Here is a 20,552-nt window from a genome sequence, read left to right as displayed (position 1 = left end):
GGATCTAGGAAGTATAATCTTAATGTAATTGTGAAATGAAGATGTAATTTGAGGATCCTCCATTATGTTGTAGAGTTTCCTCTACATGACTTAAAGTATTTTGTGAACAGTAACTAAGTTATTTTATAATTGACAGAAATCCTGTCTCCATCTATTCTCTGACAATTACCCTAGCCAATATATATATTTTAAAACCTTTGGACATAAATCAAATTGATAAAGATATTTTAAACAGAAAAACTGAGCACTCCCCAAATGTTTCTAGATCCTTTCAAAGAATAGAACTGATAAAATATGTCTATTTTATACGTCATAAGTCTAACTTTACTTGACCTCCTCAGCCTTGTCTTCATGTTCTTTCTTTTATACTGAAAACCCTGCTTCCTGACATAACTAACATTATGACCCATTTATTCTTCTGTAACATTTACCAGGCTACATGAGGGTGTCAGCTCTACCTTCATATTATTTGACTTGGTAAAAGTCAGTGGCACACGTTCTGATCCTCAAACGTAAGAGAATCACTCCCAGATGTTTGGGGATGATCTTTGGGGTTTGGACTCAGCAGACCTCAGCACACCCATGTGGGACTCCCAGCTCTCCCAGGTCTACTGAGGTTGCACAATTCTTTTCTAATGTGGTTTAGCCGCAGTGAGAGATCAGGCTTCCCTGAAAGACATGGACATCGTCATTGTCGGTCTCCCTGGAAGGAGGCTGAACGAACGACCACAGGCAATGAGAATTCTGACTCACTCACTGCTGAAGTCACTTAACCTCTCTGAATGTCAGTGTGTTCACCTGTGGGGTTATACCAACCACACACGTTTGTGTGGATTAAATAAAATCTTTAAAGTAAAAGCAATTCTGTTAGTGTAGAAGCCAAGTAACTATAGGTGAGAAGTTGCACTTGCCTAGAAATCTTTCTACAAACTATATCTATATTTTTTAAATGAGTGACTTAACCCTTAACTTTACAAAAGTAACTTGGTTCAAAGCTTCCTGAGCATGGGCACTGTTTATTTTTTGTTCATCCCAGAAATCTCAGGGTCTAGCACATTGACTGGCACAGCACAGGATCTCAAAGTCATAGCTTCTGAGTAAGAAGAAACATCCATCAATCATCAGTTATTTATTGATTGCTTACAATGCACATGTGTGTGGAGCAGATGGGAAGTATATGGCTGCATTACTGCTCTATTGCAAGCTCTGTGAAAACAGTAAGCCCACCTAACTGGCTCAGCTCTTTCTCTATAGATCTATAGTATCCAAAACAGTTTCTGGCATAATATAGATGCTAATAAATATGGATGGAGTGAACGAGTACTTCTATCAAGTGTCTATGAAGGTCGTAGGGAGAAAACATACATTAAAATTTTGAGAACCACTCACTCCCAATCTGTAGGTCTTGGGGATACAGAGGTGGAAGGCTTTCAAGGGGAACAGAAGGGCTTCATAGAGGAGGTAGGAACCCGTTACTATGATCACAGGAATAGGCTTTTGGGAAGTGGAAAAGAAGCAGGACGGTCATCTCTGAGGGGAACAGCAGGTGCAAACACAGAGAAGTGGGTGCAAGAAGGGTGTGCATGGAGAGAGATGTATAGCAACAGGGCCACTCCACAGCATTCCCTGGAGGAGCCTTTGTCCCTGATGGAGATCTTACTCTGTTCTGTCCTGGATTGATGGATGGGACCAGCCATTTACATTCTCTCAATCTCAGCAGTTCTATGACATCCTAGTTGTAGCACTTATCACAGAGGGTCATGTATATGACAGTGTCTCTAAGATTTTTGAAACATGAAAATTGCCATTTGAAACCCTTAAATTGTCTTCTGTCTCTCAGGCTTAAATTTGCATTTATCATTGTAGAAGAGTGTCTCTTTTTCCATGGAAATCACTTCAAGGATTTCTTAGATACTAAAACGTTAAACAAAGTTCCACCCAAAGACCCTGGAGAAAATGCAAACCTTGACCCACTTGAATGCAGGTGTTTTAGGCAGACAGCAAGTTATACTAAGCCATGCAGCTGACCATTCTGTAGCTCTGGGGGAAGAAATTATGTTTTTATTGTATATATATATCAATTTACTTTAGAGTTAGGAGTGTTCTTCGGAATCTGTTGCTAGACATGTAGAATACTGCTGTGAGGACATGTAGGCACATGCTTAACCTCCTTCCATTGAAACAAAGGCAGTGGAACTCAAATGTACTGGGTTTGATACAACACAACATAGATATAATTTTTTGAGATGCAAAATGTGATGTCATTTAACACCAAATAAAGTACTGAGGTTGCACAATTCTTTTCTAATGTGTTTCTAACTCTGAAGGTGACTCTAAGCTCCATGAGGAAAGGCAGCTATGCTGGAGGGAAGAAAAACCGTTTTCATTTCTCTGGTCCTCACTGCATTCAAGACCTGGATCCCTGAAGAGCAGACGTGCTCAGGGTACCATCTACGGGAGGAGATGGAGTGTCCCATCGTTCTAGCCCCACATGGTTGTCACAGGCGAGGTAAGGTGGTGGGCCACTGCCATTGGTTGTCGCCCACACTGTAGTTAAGAGTGTAGACTCTGGGGCTTCCCTGGTGGTGCAGTGGTTGGGGGTCCGCCTGCCGATGCGGGGGATGTGGGTTTGTGCCCCGGTCCGGGAAGATCCCGCATGCCGTGAAGCGACTAGGCCCGTGAGCCACAACTACTGAGCCTCTGCATCTGGAGCCCATGCTCCGCAACGGGGGAGGCCGCGATAGTGAGAGGCCCGCGCACCGCAATGAAGAGTGGCCCCCGCTTGCTGCAACTAGAGAAAGCCCTCGCACAGAAATGAAGACCCAACATAGCCCAAAATAAATAAATTAAAAAAAAAAAAAAAAAAAAAGAGTGTAGACTCTGAAGTCAGATGGCCTGAATTCAAGTTCTGACTTGATCCTTTGCTCTTGGATCAAGGTGGGCAAGTCACTTTACCTCTCCATGCTTCGTTTTTTTATGTATTAGAATAAGGATAACAATAGCATCTGCCTATACGATGATGGGCGACTGAGGTAATACATGCAAGTCTCCCTTACTATGCTCTATTTCTTCTTGCTATAGTACATATCATGTTATAATCTATAGCTTTTTAATTTTAATTTTTTACTGAAGTATAGTTGATTTATAGTGTTTCAGGTATACAGCAAAGTGATTCAGTTATACATACATATTCTTTTCCATATTCGTTTCAATTATAAGTTATTATAAGATATTGCGTATAGTTCCTTGTGCTATACAGTAAATCCTTGCTGTTTATCTGTTTTATATATAGTACTCTATCTGTTAATCCCAAATTCCAAATGTATCCCTCCCCCCCTTCCCCTTTGGGAACAATGAGTTTGTTTTCTATGTCTGTGAATCTATTTCTGTTTTGTAAATAAGTTCACTTGTACTATTATTTTAGATTCCACATATAAGTGATATAATGTGATATATGTCTTTCTCTGTCTGACTTACTTCACTTAGTATGATAATCTCCAGGTCCATTCATGTTGCTGCAAGTGGCATTATTTCATTCTTTTTATGGCTGAGTAATGGACAAAGAAGATGTGGTATACATACATATATATATACATATAATGGAATATTACTCAGCCATATAATCTATAGTTTTTTATGCTTTGGAAATATAAACACAGTGCAGGGATTTTTGATTAATCACTAATATAAACTTTTTTGTGTTACTCATAGTACAGTGCCCAGCCCACAGCAGGTGCTTAATAAATGTTTCTTGACTGCATAAAGCACTTAGAGGATGCTCAACAAATGTAAGTGGTCATTATCATTGCTCTTTCTTCCCTTCTGTTACTCAGAGTGTCCAAAAGTCTTGTACCTCGGAGCCTGGTCTCTGGTGTGTGTGGGACAACACAGAGCAACTTATTTCATGGCTGAGACACAATGGCCCTACCACCTCCACAGTGGCACTGTCCTGCCTGCACCACAGGAGAACCACTGGAAATCACAGAAGCCCCACTATGGAATTTTGTCCAGTTTATAAGCCAGCAAAGTCTGGACATTTATCTTATACAAGGTAAGAGGTAAAAAAAGAAAGCTAATGCTACTTTATTTTTTTTCTACCAGGGATGTAGAGCGTACCCCAATAGTGTTACAAGGAGAGAAGTTTACTTCTTATCTCCGGTGGCAGATGTTTTGTCTCACCTTTGAGATAACAAGACAATAGATAATGATAATATTAATAATGACAAAAGTATAGCCGATATGATACTCTTCTAAGCCCTTCACATGCATTATCACATTTAATCCCAACAAGTCCAAGTTAGGTAGTCATGTGATCATTTTAGATGAGGAAACTGAGGCCCAGGAGGTGCAGTGATGTGCCCACTGTCACTCAGTGAGGAAGGCACAGGAAGAGGAAGCAGACCATGTGTGTGGCTCATAAACACAGTATTACACTTACTCTAAATCTATGCATGGGTCCAGCTTTTGAAGGCGGGTGATGGTGAGGGAAAGGCATATAAATCACTACTCACAGAACAGGGCTTTAGGAGGTGGGGTAAGAGGCCCTGAGTGTGGGGAACTGAACACGCCTAGGAAACTAAGAGGTTTTCTAGAAGCGGTGACATTTCCTAGAGACAGCAGGATGGAAGCAACAGTATTTCATAGGCCAAGAACATGCACACAGGGGAAGTGAAGAGGTTCCACAGGCAGCAGCATGTCAAATACAGAGATGTGAAAGATGCTGTTGCTTCCAGGGGATGCTGAAATGGACAACTGGCCTTTATTTTGGTCTGGGCTGTCTAAATGTTTATGTGCTTAGAAATCACCTTTGAAGCTGTTGAAAAATGCAGTTTCCTGGGACTTATTAGGTCCAAGGACAGAGCTCAGGAGTCTCATTTTAGCAAGAACTCCAAGTCCTCTGATGATATCCTGTGGATCACATTTCGGGAAATGTGGCTATTTATGGCTTTTAGGAAAGGATAAAATAAGGAATGTGGTCAGATCCCTGTTTTATAAAATCCCTCTCATGGGGCATGAAGGATGCCCTACAAGAGAAGAGCTGAGTCAGGGGAGCTCCTAGAAGGCTGACCCAAGAGTCCAGGTGAGAGAGGCAAGTGCCTGGACCCATGCAGGGCTGAGGAGGTAGGGGGTCTCAGGGAAGCAGGCTCAGAGCTACGGGCGGCTTCCCTTGTCTGAGAGTCCTCATTCAGTCAAGTCATGACCACTGGCTGGGGCAGTGGGCAGGAAGCTTGGCATCTGCTAGAAGAAAACTCCATGTCTACAACAGGAATGAAACATGCCCTGGAACAAAAGGCGGCTGACATGCAAGCAGGTTAATTCAATCAGCAGTATTTTGAGAAGGAGAGTTGTTCAACTTTCATGACATTTCAACATTCTGATAACATTCTGAGATATCTCACAGGCACCCTTGATTAACTCAACAGTAGGCAATGCCAAAGAGGAGGCACCACACCATCATTTCAAAGGATGAAGTGGGTTGTATTCATTACTCAGTATCTACAGAGAACATACTATGGTGGTTAGAAACAGTGGCAGGGGCAAAAATGGCTTGGATTCAGCAGGCCCTTTGGGGTGGCAGTGATGGAAGAGAATAACACAACTAACGATGCAACTGGGTTCTAGGTGAGGCCCAGGTAAAACTTTACAAGTGTTCAGAGGTAGGAGAGATGGCTCCTGGCTGGGATGATAATCCAAGAGGCTGTGGGTCTTGGAAGAGGGACCTGGTGGTGCACGCAGAGATTAGATAGGGAAGAGGTTTTAGGCTGAGGAAATAGCTTGAGAGCATGACTAGGGATAGCCAAATGGGGATTGAAGAAATAGGGCACAGAAGCTCACATAAAGTGAAGCTTAGGGTTCATAAATGGGTGAAGGACTGGAAAAAACAAGTAAGACAAACTGCATTTACTGAGCACTCACCATGTGCTGGGAGTGCTCTAAGTGCCTTGAATGTATTGACTCCGAATCTTATGGGATGGCTCTTAAGCCTGCCAGACAGAAGGGTTGAAGGCCTTGAACACTGGGCTAATAAGCTGGGATTTATGCCTCAGGGTGGTGATCTCAAACTGCTCGGCACTGCCCTCGTGTTCCATGGAGGTGCTTTGGAGGTGCTCTGGGGCGTGAGGAAGGGAATCCCAAGGGCAAAGGCCCCCCACTTCTAAAGTCTAAACTAAACATGACCTGCTCTCAGCGATTTGATTTTCTAGGCTTCTAAGTAAGGTTTTGCTTGGAGAAAATATTACTCTCATAATTTTTTAAGTCTGTAAATTATTTGGAGTAGTGGAATGTCATGATAAAAGTTGAACACATAAACACAAGACGAATCTAGGAGTATGTGTAGGATGACCTAAAGGGGAAAGTCAGCTTAGAAGTTTTTTAAATAGTCCAGGGCCTCCCTGGTGGCGCAGTGGTTGAGAGTCCGCCTGCCAATGCAGGGAACATGGGTTTGTGCCCCGGTCCGGGAAGATCCCACATGCCGCGGAGCGGCTGGGCCTGTGAGCCATGGTCGCTGAGCCTACGTGTCCAGAGCCTGTGCTCCGCAACGGGAGAGGCCACAACAGTGAGAGGCCCACGTACCACAAAAATAAATAAATAAATAAATAAATAGTCCAGGCAAGAGATACTAGAACCCAGTGCTGGGGCAATGACAGTGGTTATGGATGGATCTAGAGGGAAGGCACAGGTGGGCTCCAGATGAATTGGAAACTGAGTGGGGAGTGCAGAGAAGGAGGAGAGGGGACAGGATGGCTCTGATGTGAGCAGACCAAGCAGTGTGCAAGGGATGAAAGGAGGAGCTCAGGTCTGGGTGTGATCAAGTCCCGTCTCATCATGCTTCCCGATCTTCTCTCTGTGCAGAGGAGTCATCTCTACCACTGGGAAGGACTCTGCGGTTATTCTACGCCCAGCATGGCACTTCCGATGAAGTAAGGGGTTGATAAATCTGTACTGACTTAATTTCACTATCCCATGACATCATCTCAAGCTCAAGTTTTAGACAAGGTAGAGACAGAAGGTGCCTTTGCTTTTGACTTGAAATAGATGGAGGAAATGAGACAAGCTTCCAGGCAGCTCTTGGGGCATGGGTTCATAAGGCAGAGTGGTGCATCAGAGAAAGCAATGGTTTTTGCAACTAGAGGGACTTAGTTTCCAATCTTGCCTTGTCCATTTTCAGATGTGCCACTTTGGGAAAGTTTTCTTAACTGTTCAGTACCTGTTTTTGCATTTTTTTTAACGAGAGAAATAATATAAGTCCTCCTAAAATGTTCTGATAATACACCATGATAATTTATGTAATGCTCAGAATACTGCTTGGGTATTCAGTAAGTGCCATGAAAATATTAACACTGACACCCCCACCAGACCATTCCAGAAATAGTTCCACTCATACCCCTATCTGTGTCCAAGGTCATACAGATTAACATACTTAAGGAGTGTTTGTGTATATGGAAGGCTAACTAGGTAAATTAATGATAACATCCATGATATTCTCTAAAGTGGGTGTAAAGGTGATAAATCCACTACGCCACGCTGTGAATGAAGGTTACAGTCAGCTCAGTAGGGGAAAGAGGTAAAACCCTCACAGATGAGAGAGCCCCACCAAGGGCGTGGCATTTTATGATAGGTGCCATGCGGGAGGTCAGAAATCTCAGAGAACTGAGGTCATTTCATGAAGTGCTTTGTCTTTATTTTTTTGCATAAGTATTTAGGATTTTTAGTATACTTCGGGTGTGATTTTTTTTTCCTTCACTATTGTTTTTTGAAGAAGGGTATATATATCAATATATATGTATATAACTTGATTTTGTAAAAAAAAAAAAAAAAGAAAAGAAAAGGCCCAGCTTCTTGAATTAAAAACAGTAATTGTGAAGCACTCAGAGGCAAAGTCAAATACTGAGGATTAATACCAATGCCATTTGTAATTTCCATAGACTACAAAAGTAATCAATCTTGCATTGTTTTAACTTCAATGAGTACACAGCAGTTGATGACTTTGCCTGGGATAATCTTTTTCAAATGTTATTTTCAATTCAAAAGTGCCTTCCGAATAATACTGGATTTCCCTAGCATGACAATGGTATGCTGCCCAAGGAGGGCAGGTCTGCTGCGGAAGCAGGGAGCTCCTGGGCTACCACCAGGTGTTCCACATGAATGATGAGGAAGCAGGCATCTACTGAGGTTGTATTTTCTGTTTCTCCAGGCACAATCAAGGCCTGGCACCAACCCTGAAGGAGGGCAGATTTAGGATATTAACAGGTCCTTCTTGTAGTTGTTGAAGCTAGCTTGTATTGGCTTGCAAGATTCAATTGCTACATATTGAGACATTCTGGGAGCTAGTTGTTGAACTGTTGGTAGCCTGAAACAGAACATGTGGGGGCATTTACACCAGGGAAATAGGCAAACTCTACAGTAAGTAGCCAGGAAAGAATTGAAACCCAGGTCTGCCTAAACACATACCCTCAGGATCAGAGATAATCTTGAGGAGCATTTGTTGTCAGTGAGATGGATCTGAGCAAAGGAGTCCATTACCAATCTCTGCACATGCTTGAACTTTCCATTTCTCTCGACTCTTGAACAGAGGAAACAGAGGAAAAGAAAAAGCCGTTCCTCCTTCTTCATCTCACTTAGGGGGAATAAAACCTGCATCATCACACTCAGCTTCCCTATGAAGTGCAGCTAGGTTCTACCATGGCCATTTTAATGAGTTATTTCTACATTTTGACAGATTTTCTCAGACTATGATCTACCTCTGAAGTGCAATAACATCCCAGATGGCAGCTTCAATGAGGTATATGAATGGCCATTAATTCCAAATCAATATGATTACTCAGAGTGAGCTGTGTGTGTGTGCAGAGTGCATCTGTGGGTGTTCCCAACAGCAGGCTTGCATGATTTAGAGAGGAGAGAGTTGGAGATTCTTTGAGGAAGCAGCTGCAGAGTGGGGAAACGGTTAGCAGGATGGGAAGGGAAGAATGATGAACGTGAGTTATCTCGTATTCTATGGGGTGCACTTAATCCCCAAAGCAGAAACCAAAGAATCATTATTTATTCATTCACTTCTTCCTTATCTTTTGTCCAACAAATATTTTTGATTATTAATGGTACTATGTCATATGCTAAAAAGAGAAGAGTGAAAATGACACAGGTGGTCACTGCCCTGGGGAGTTACCATATGAAGGAGATGGTTATCAAACTAATTATTACACACATAATGATTTAATTTCAACTGTAATAGGTGCTCCAGTGGAAAACAATGCGATGCAACAAGACCAGATATCAGGGGATGCCACCTAGGCCTAGGTAATCAGATCAGACTTGCTGGAGGAAGTGATATTTAGCAGTGATTTGAAGGAAGAGGAGTTGACCAGAGGAAGAGAGAAGGGTAAAGAGATCTAGGAAGATAAATGTGGATCAGAAAGGTTCTAGGTATGTTCAGGGAATGGAGAGAGCTGATGTGGCTGGTGTGCAGTGAGAAAAGAGGACCAGAGCCAGAGCAAAAGGCAGGGGGCAATCCTGCAAGGCCAGGTAAGTACTAGCTGGTGGGGCATTTATCCTAAGTTCAAATAAATAGAGGTGATGTGTTGAGGGTTTTGTTTTTAAAGTATATCTTGGGCTACTGGGGAAAATTGGAAAGAAACAGGAGAGGAACATGAGAAGATCCTGGATCCTTGAACTCACTCTCATCTATTCATTCACAAATGCCTAGACATTCCTTAATGTCTCTACAGCCTGTGCCCACTCTGCCATCCTAAAACATTCTCTAAGAGAGTGATGCACAGAAGTGTAGGCACTGACCAAACAATAGACGGGTCTGCAATTCTAGAAAAAGAACTTCTACTGGTTTACCAAATCTTGATTTCCTTTTTCCTTATGCTGCATGACACACAGATGCAGATTTGCAGTGCCTTCCACAGACTGTTCCTGAATTTGTTTCTGTTATGTGTTTGGGGAATTAGGTTTGCAATTTTTAGTAAAGGACCTTGCTCTGCTTTCTTCTTCATATGCCCCTCCACTTAAAATATTTCAACTGTGGCCATTTGTTTAGAGAAGCAAAGGGTCTCTACTTATAGAAGGGATAAGTAAGTCTTAGCAGTCCATACGATGCATGTATTCAGTCAACAGACCTGCATCAGTGCTAGATTTGGGGGTCTAATGATGAAAAAGCTGTTCCCTGTCCTTGGGGAGCTCACCTTCTGATGGCCCATTCAATAATCCGATATGCAATGACATAAATGAAATGATAAAGAGATACGTGGGATCTTAGGGGAGTAGAGAGGAAGAAGCCAGGAACTCAGCCTTAGAATCTTTCTGGAAGTACCAAAGCCTGTGCTGAAGTTTAATTCAGGAGTAGGGGTTAGCCATGGGAAAAGTGATTGGAGATTAAGGAGGGGACCACTCCAGCCACAAACAGAGGCGTGGAGTCAATAGACCCCCAGTGCCCAAATCTCCACTGAAGCACATGATCAAATGCATTAAACTATGTGCCTTTATATCTGTTCTTTTCCCTGAGAGTGTCAGTTTCAGAAGAGCACAATGCCATTCCCTCCACGGCTGTACTTTGGGGCAATGTCTTATGACAGAAAGAGAGCAATTTGTGGGTCTCACAGAACTTGATTTGGTTCCCACCTCCCCCACTAGCTGTGTGACCTTGGACAAAGCCCTCTAAACTTTCAGCTTCAGTTTCCTCATCTGTGAAGTTGCGCAGTAACGTTTGTGGTTGTTCACTTACACGAGATTCTCTAGGCAAGGTACCGATGGCAAGAAGACACTCAGTGGATGTTGAAATGGATTGAGGTCATTTGATGATACATGATCCAGCTAATATTTATGTTCAGATATTTTTTTCATGTTTCTGGTTGTGTAAGCACAGTCTTAGATTGAAAGCAGCCTTGTAAGTGATTTAAGCGTGAGAACCAACCTTGAGGCAGTTGCTTCATCTGTAAAATGGAGAACTCTGTTTAGGTGCCCTTCCACCTCTGAAACCTGAAAACTCTGGTTCAAATCTAACTCTAGTTAATGGAGCCACATGCTACTTCTTCCAGCAGAGGGGTAAATCCATGTGGTCAGGGGACAAGCATTTACCAGGTAACTATTAACTTTTTATTGGGATCTTCAATGTAACGTTGGGTACACTGGGTAATTTCCTTTTTTACCATATGTCATTTGAATATCTGTTTTCAATAGCAATGAAACTTAAAAAATTTCTCTCTAAATATTGGATATTGACAGTAATTGCTTGCAAAAAGGGGTCTTAGGTCATTCTGCTAACTGGTTTTACATAATTGATTTGGGAATGTTTTACAAACTTGAATTCTGACACTTGTACCCAGATACAATTTATTTCATTGTATCCAGGAACTATCAATTTTAAGGTGTATCATTATTACATGTAATACTAAATAAGAAATATTTCTGCCAATTAAACTATGACACAGTGATTCCTTATCACTGTGAGTTTTTAAAAACTCACTGAAAGAGCTCTTTGAGACTTACTTAGACGTAGATTTTGTCACGTTACTCTTGTGCATTTATTTATTTATTTATTTATTTATTTATTTATTTTGCAGTACGCAGGCCTCTCACTGTTGTGGCCTCTCCCATTTTGGAGCATGGGCTCCGGACACGCAGGCTCAGCGGCCATGGCTCACGGGCCCAGCCGCTCCGCGGCATGTGGGATATTCCCGGACCAGGGCACAGACCCGTGTCCCCTGCATCGGCAGGCGGACTCTCAACCACTGCACCACCAGGGAAGCCCCTTGTGCATTTATTTTAAAAAGTGAAATAAATTGGTCAAGGTCTTAATAAAGCTTCTTCATATTCAGAGTGAAAAATCTGCAGGGTCACTTTCGAATTCAGAGTTATTGATAGCTGGTCTTTCCCATATCAAGACCACTGGTGATATAGCATTTCTTGAAAAAGGGAACCATTATTGTAATGGGGATTTCCCCCTAAACTACGGATCCTCATTCTGCGACTTTTAATACATATGAACAGGCAATGGCAATTACATCAAGACTCCTGCCTGCCAGACTGACAGCATTCTGATTTCAGAGAAGTTGACATGTGAAAGAAAAAAAAAAAAAAAGTAAGTCAAAGGTGTCTGAGAATTGCTGAAGAACAGTAAAAATATGGTGTAGAATGTACCTGGGATTCATCAACTGGTCTGGGCTTATTTTAATCACTCTGGACCTAGATGATTGTACAGTGATGAGCCAGGAGCCATATTTTCAACTCCAGGATCAGTATTTCACTTTTTGAAGTTAGAAAAGGTCTGTCATGACTGTTTTATTGTTCCTGTTAAAATTCCATTCTGGACCCCAAACTCTACAGCATCACTTAATGCTGATCAAATTACACCTTGGTGACATGCCCAGTGCCACATGACTCTTCCAAGAAAATGGGAACATTCATTTGGCAATAACAGAAACTACCAGAGTTCACATGATACAAAGGGAAACTTTTTTTCTCCTTTGATTTTATATTTTAACTCATCAATTTTCCCTTTCTATCTCACTTCAAAAATTGCTGCACAAATCTCTGGTGGAACTATGTGTGTTAGAAAGGCTTTTTCCTTACTTTCAGCTCCTACCATCTGTACTTCCCATTCTGCACCTGACATAACCAGGTAACTGATATGACCTGCAGAAAGGGGCCTCTGGGAAGAGCCTGGGCATAACATGGCAGCCCCTAAAACTACAGCAATATTTCCCGGTGTCTCCCTGGTGAATTATCCATGGTTTCTAACTAGCAAGATAACTATATTCATTATAGCTTGCTCATCTATTCTTCTATATATTCAGTAAAACTTTATGGACCAGACTGTATATTAGTTACCTGGGATATAGTGACATAAAGAAATATCCCTGCCTTCCATGAGTTCAGAATCTAGCGATGGAACATATAAGATAGTCAAAGAAGTCAAAGCAGTGCTTTAAGTGCTAACATCAAGGTAAGTACAGGATATTACGAGAGTGGTGAAGGGGGCTGGGCCACTCAGATAATAATAAGAGGGAGAAGGGGATCAGTCCTAAGAGGGGAAATGTAACATGAAATAAACGTGTACACATTAGGTTCAAAAACAGAACAGAGAGATCCCATGTATGCCTCACCCAGTTCCCCCTATGGTGGCATCTCACATAACCATTGTGCATTATCAAAGCCAGGAAATCAGTATCAGCACAATACAACTACCAACATAGAAAAGGGAACCTTCTTACACTGTTGGCGGGAATGTAAATTGGTACAACCACTATGGAGAACAGTATGGAGGCTCCTTAAAAAACTAAAACTAGAGCTACCATATAATCCAACGATCCCACCCCTGGGCATATAGCCAGAGAAAACCATCATCCAAAAGGATATATGCACCCCAGTGTACACTGCAGCACTACTTACAGTAGCCAAGACATGGAAGCAACCTAAATGTCCATTGACAGAAGAATGGATAAAGAAGATATGGTACATATATACAATGGAATATTACAAAGCCATAAAAAGGATGAAATCATGCCATTTGTGGCAACATGGATGGCCCTAGAGATTATCATACTAAGTGAAGTAAATCAGAGAAAGGCAAATATCATATGATATCACTCATATATGAAACCTAATTTAAAAAATGAAACAAATGAACTTACTAACAAAACAGAAACAGACTTACAAATATCGAAACCAAACTTATGGTGACCAAAGGGGAAACGTAGTGGGGAGGGATAAATCAGGAGCTTGGGATGAAAAAACACACTACTACATTCAAGATATATAACCAACTACTGTAGAGCATGGGACCTACTGTATAGCACAGGGAACTCTACTCAATATTCTGGGATAACCTATATGAGAAAAGAATCTAAAAAAGAATACATATATGTTTATGTATAACTGAATCACTTTGCTGTACACCTGAAACTAACACAACATTGTAAATCAACTATAATCCAATAACATTAAAATAAAAAAAACCAATAACCAAGCTATAGACCTGATTCAAAATTCACCAATGTTTACATGTACTCATTTTGTCTTTGAATATAATGAATGCATTTTAAACCTGAGTGTTTTAATGCAGCAATTTGCAGAGCATGTAGAAAGAAGAAAAGTTCAGAATTCAAGCAAAAGTGTCCTTTCTTGTCCAATGTCCTTGTCAGTGTCCAATGAGCAGAGGTGACCTCACTCCAAAGGGTAGCAATGAGACAGGAGAAAGACAAATCAAGAGCAATCAATCCCAAACTCCATGTGGGTGGAGTGCCACAGTCAGGCACTGAGCCAGCTGTTGAGCACCGCCAGTAGCACCCAGCATCATTTGTTTCATAACATGTCCCTGGTGTCCGTTGACATTGAGTTTCTATTTGAATTCTGACGAAAATGTTGATGTGGTACATTGGAAAGGTGTTTGGGTCTCCTCAAGGTCAGACCAACTAAGATCTGAATCCTAGTTGACATTTACCAGCTCCGCAACCATAAGTAAATCACCTTATCTGAGTGGCAGCCTCTTCATCTGTGAAATGGGCACACAAAACAGCACCTCCCTGGAAGGAGGTAAGGCTTTGGGCCTTACCTTGGAATTAGTAGGTGCTCGATGAATGTGGAGTGGGGTTCTACTGAACACTAACATTCTGCTGTGACTTTCACATTCTATATCCTAATGATTGTCCCAATGTTTACTGTTTTCTTTTAAGCTATGGAGTGCCTGAGAGTTTGCAAAATGCTTACACATACATATTTCTTGTTTGTTCTTCTCAATGGTCTTGTAAGACTCCTAAGGATGACTTGCCTGAAGTCACACAAGTAGTAAGTGGCAGGGCCAGATCTAATCTCCTGTCTAACAATTTCAAATTCCACGTTCTTCCTGCTGTACCCAGCCATTTCCCAGGTGCCAAAGGGGTTGTCAAGATTCTGAGGAAGAGAGATGAAATACCTCTGGATAATCTGGGGGCAAAGGAAAGAAAGCTTTCAAGTTCATAACACAGTCCACCCTGGAGTATGAGTTCATCCCTTCAGGGGAGCACCCAGGAGCATATGACAGGCTACTGAGTTTTGTTTGGGTTTATGGGTTTCCTGTGGCATAGAGGGGATATTTTTATCCTTTCTCCTGTTCTCTGACAAGTCGTCTGTTTGATTGCCCATTAACTGAGGATATATGGTGTGTTTCTCTTTTCTGCTGTAACCCAGAGTGTTAGAGTGAAAAGGTACCTAGAAAATAGATCTCTTTTTAGTTTCTGTTGAGAACCTGTTGTTTCTGGGGTAATTAGTAAACAGCCTGGCAAACGTTATTGGGCAGAGGACAAACAGGGAATACACATAATTATTTCTCCTAGTTAGAGACCAGAAGCTACGTCTCTCCCTTTGGGAAAGGAATATAAAACATCTCTGGTAAACATATCTTGTCAGGTAGCTGTTCTCCACCAGAGAAAAGTGTCCACAGCTCCTGATACAGAAACACTGAGAAACACAGCCAGTCCACCATCATTATTAGCCTCCACCCGGCCCTGTCTTCACACATAAAAGTGTGGTCTCTGCCTCGCAGAGTCCGTTACGGTTGGAGTCTAGTATGAATGTGCTCTCGTGTGAGGGGTCAGTGTGGGGTGTGGACTGGAGTGGGATCCTGAATCCTCGATTGCTAATGAGACCCTGGACAAGCTCTCCTAATCCCTCAGGCTCTGTTGCATTCTCATTTATATAATGTGGGTCCCAATACATATATTATATAACTATATTAAAGTGTTAACATGAGGATCAAATAAGACAAGGTATGTTAAATGCCTAAAACAATAATTTGGCAAATAGTAGGTGCTCAATAAATATCAACCTCAACTCTTTCCTCCTGTGATGTTTCTTCTGTTCATTCCCTACAGGCAAGCAGTCAAAAATATATCTATCACATCTTCACGAGCTGATGCAATGTCAGCTGATTACCTACTTAACCCATTTTTGCACGTCTCATGGCCCCAGCCTGGTTGGCGATGAGGTAAAAACTGTCTCTGCCTGCTGACAGCTGGGCTGCCGTCTTGGGAGGGCACTTGGAGACTCTGTCTGGTTACTATGTCTGAAGCATTTGCCCCCCCATCACAGGGTGAATGGGAGCAATTCTCCAGCTAATTTGCCAGTTACATGGAAGAGTGCTTCCCAAATAACAAGGCTGTGGAGATTAAACTGGTAATTACCACATGCAGATTTCCCATTTCCCAAAGTGTTGTTTGTATCCAACACTGACTGAGGGGCTGGGATTTTGAGTGGCCTTTGAGTCAGATTTAAATTGTGGCAGATGTGGATAAACATCGGGACTGGAGAGAAGTTATTAGTGATGACATGGTACTCAGCCATGGGGTGTGGGAAATGTCAAGCAGGGCTGCAGACCTCAGGATGAAGATCCTTTCTTCCCATGGCTAAAGCCCATCACCCTTCCACACCCAGCAAAGACACCTTCCCAGCAAAGACACCTTCCCGGCAAAGCCTGTTTTGACTCCCTTTCTTCAGCTCAAGCTAGATTAACTGCTCCAGCTCTGTACACTGATGGCATCCACAGGGCTCTCCACATCCTGTGACAATTCTTGATGAAAGTATGAGTTGTCTGCCTCCACCAATTGGAAACTAACTTGAGATCAAGAATCGTGATCCTTGGTGCTTCTCCTGGTACCTGTCACATAGCAGGTGTAGTTCACTGATGGCTGGGAAGAAGGGAAGGAGACAGGAAGGAAGGAAGAGGCCTCTGATAAAGCCCCACAGTTTCACTCCTAAGAGCAGGTCTTTTTTGCTCTGCTCTGTGACACACAACTATATCACCAGCCCGCTCCCATCTGTCTCTGTGCCCCACAATCGCCGCTCCATAACTCCCTACGAGGAAGGCTGCTTGACTCCTTAGAGGGAGAGTAGATCAGGAACCTTTCCATCTAAGAGTCTTCTCCTGGGTTCCTTCCCATGTTTCTTGGTTAAAATTAGATTTGGCTGCATGCAAGAGGGAAAAACAATAGTGACTTAACCCAAGACAGGGCCTTATTTCTCTCCCAAGTGAAAGACGTATGGAGACTGGAGAGTCCAAAATATCATGGCGGCTCCTTCCTTTGGGTCCACAGAGACCAAGGATCCTATATCTCTGCCTATCACATCTTCAGGGTCACTTTATGATCCACACTGGCACTGACGCTGCAGCCGGCAAGGACAAGTTTCAGGCTGGGAGAAGGAGGAAAGGCAGGACAGCCAATTGGAGGCATTGCCCAGGTGAGTTGGCTCTTTAAGTGCAGATCATTCTACATCACATCTTCATATACCTTTCTGAAGCACGTGGCAGTGTCTGACTAAAAGAGAGGCTGGAAAACAAACAGCCACCTTTTTATCCAAGAAGGAAATTACTCCCCCACTGCCAAAAATTGGGGTTTTAATATCAAGCAGTTTAGAGACACTGTGCCTTCAGATGGGCAACTGGCAGCCAGAGCATCCAGGATAAAAATGAACGAAAAACAATGCAAGTGAAGGGAGTTGTATTTCCCTCTTCTATAAAGATTCAACCCCCTAAATGCCATTTCTCCTGACAGGCACAATTTAGATGTCTATCTCAGGGAGAGAGAAAAAGATGGGGAAAAATGATGCTTCCTTCTCAGTTTCATGGAAACAGCCCAAAGAAATCAACCAGCAGGAAAGAAGCAAGTATGTATTAACTTCCTACCTGCCACAGACACTAGCACACATTTTATCTTATTTAATTCTCACAACAGCCCCAGATTACTTCCATTTTGCATATAGAGAATGGAGTTCAGAGACATTAAGTGACTTGCTCACGGTTGCAGAGGTAGTAAGGAATGAAGCTGAAATTCAGACTAAAGCCCTGTATAGCAAGCTCCTGCACCTTAACAGTAACTCTTGACACAAAAGTAAAAGGAGGAAGAAGCATGACAACATCTCCGATTCAAAGAACAAAATGCCCTTGAATTCTGGTTTCACATTGGTGTAGAATATTAAATGTTCATAGTTCCTTTCATGTATGAGCATTTGTCTGATAGACAACATTTTCTGCATACATGAATTTTGAAAATATTTTAAATCTCAACCAAGAGCCTCTATATTAGTGGTGGAGAGGAGAGAACAGAGCTGACTGTAAAACTTCAAAGTCTGAACATGAACGGCCCGCTGGCCATTGACTTCACGAGGATCTGTCCTCTGCTGAAGCAAAGCTAATGCTTATTGCTGTGAGAGTTGGGCGATACTGGGCTTCTAGGATCACAGGCAATTAGGAGAGACAGCACTGGAGCTGCAAAAGGGTAGCTGTCAGTGCAATCCCTTAGGGGTCAAAGGGAACTTAGAGGTCACTGTGGCCAGCCTCCCACACATGCCAGAATGCTTCCTAATATCATTCATGAGTAATCACCAGCCCCTGAAAGAACTCATTAAGATGGGAGGCTCGCTGTTTTCCAAGGTCAGGCATTTCAATGACGAACAACCCCTTTAAAATAAAGCCTATGGGGCTTCCCTGGTGGCGCAGTGGTTGAGAGTCCACCTGCCGATGCAGGGGACGCAGGTTCGTGTCCCCGTCTGGGAAGATCCCACATACCGCAGAGCGGATGGGCCCGTGAGCCATGGCCGCTGAGCCTGTGCGTCCGGAGCCTGTGCTCTGCAACAAGAGAGGCCACAACAGTGAGAGGTCCACGTACCACACACAAAAATAATAATAATAAAAATAAAAAAATAAAGCCTATGAACAGATACAAAAACACAATCCACATATATGCTGTCTACAAGAGACCTACTTCAGACCTAGGGACACATACAGACTGAAAGTGAAGGGATGGAAAAAGATATTCCATGCAAGTGGAAATCAGAAGAAAGCTGGAGTAGCAATACTCATACCAGATAAAATAGAGTTTAAAATAAACACTGTTACAAGAGATAAGGAGGGACATAGCCACAACAGTGAGAGGCCCATGTACCGCAAAAAAAAAAAAAGGAGGGACATTACATAATGATAAAAGGATCAATCCAAGAAGAAGATATAACAATTATAAATGTTTATGCACCCAACTTATGAGCACCTCAATACGTAGGGAAAATGCTAACAACCATGAAAGGAGAAATTGACAGTAACACAATAATAGTAGGGGACTTTAACACCCCACTTACACCAATGGTCAGATCATCCAAACAGAAAATAAATAAGGAAACACAAACTTTAAATGACACAATAGACCAGATAGATTTAATTGATATTTATACAACACTCCACCCAGAAGTGGCAGAATATACTTCCTTCTCAAGTGCACACAGAACATTTGCCAGGATAGATCACATCTTGGGTCACAAAACAAGCCTCGGAAAGTTTAAGAAAATTGAAATTGTATCAACCACCTTTTCTGACCACAACGTTATGAGACTGGAAGTCAATTACAAGAAAAAAACCTGTAAAAACCACAAATACATGGAGGCTAAACAGTGTGCTACTAAATAACCAAGAGATCACTGAAGGAATCAGAGAAGAAATTAAAAAAATACGTAGAAACAAATGACAAAAAAGGCATGACGACCCAAAACCTATGGGACGCAGCAAAAGCCGTACTGAGAGGGAAGTTTATAGCAATTCAATCTCACCTTAATAAAGAAGAAAAATCTCAAACAATCTAACACTATACCTAAAGCAACTAGAGAAAGAAGAACAAAGAAAACCCAAAGTCAGGGAAGTTTATAGCAATTCAATCTCACCTTAATAAACAAGAAAAATCTCAAACAATCTAACACTACACCTAAAGCAACTAGAGAAAGAAGAACAAAGAAAACCCAAAGTCAGTAGAAGAAAAGAAATCATAAAGATCAGAGCAGAAATACATGAAATAGAAATGAAGAAAACAATAGCAAAGATCAATAAAACTAAAAGCTGGTTCTTTGAGAAGACAAACAAAATTGATAAACCCTTAGCCAGACTCATCAAGGAAAAAAGGGAGAGGATGTAAATCAATAAACTTAGAAATGAAAAAGGAGAAATCACAACTGACACTGCAGAGATACAAAGGATTATAAGAGACTACTACAAACAACCATATGCCAATAAAATGGACAACCACAAAGAAATGGACAAATTCTGGGAAAGGTACAATTTTCCAATACTGAACCAGGAAGAATTAGAAAATATAAACAGACCTATCACAAGTAATGAAATTGAACCCATAATTAAAATCTTCCAACAAACAAAAGTCCAGGACCAGATAGCTTCACAGGCAAATTCTATCAAATATTTAGAGAAGAGCTAACACCTATCCTTTTCAAACCCTTCCAAAAAATTGCAGAGGAAGGAACACTCCCAAACTCATTCTACGAGGCCACCATCACCCTGATACTAAAACCAGACAAAGATGTCACAGAAAAAGAAAACTACAGGCCAATAACACTGATGAACATAGACACAAAAATCCTCAACAAAATACTACCAAACAGAATCCAACAACACATTAAAAGGATCATACACCATGATCAAGTGGGAATTATCCCACGGATGCAAGGATTCTTCAATATACGCAAAACAATCAATGTGATACACCACATTAACAAATTAAGGAATAAAAACCATATGATCATCT

General features: G+C 41.8%; 1 long non-coding RNA gene across 3 annotated transcripts in view; it reads right to left on the bottom strand.

Moving 5' to 3' along the window:
- Window positions 1–20,552, bottom strand: part of LOC132480320 (uncharacterized) — a 550,833-nt gene that overhangs the window by 250,220 nt on the left and 280,061 nt on the right. The window lies entirely within an intron of this gene.

Source organism: Mesoplodon densirostris, chromosome 19, assembly GCF_025265405.1.
Source record: "Mesoplodon densirostris isolate mMesDen1 chromosome 19, mMesDen1 primary haplotype, whole genome shotgun sequence".
In the NCBI taxonomy this organism is placed as follows: domain Eukaryota; kingdom Metazoa; phylum Chordata; class Mammalia; order Artiodactyla; family Ziphiidae; genus Mesoplodon; species Mesoplodon densirostris.
Note: the sequence above shows the minus strand (reverse complement) of the source record. Positions and strands in the feature narration are given on the sequence as shown.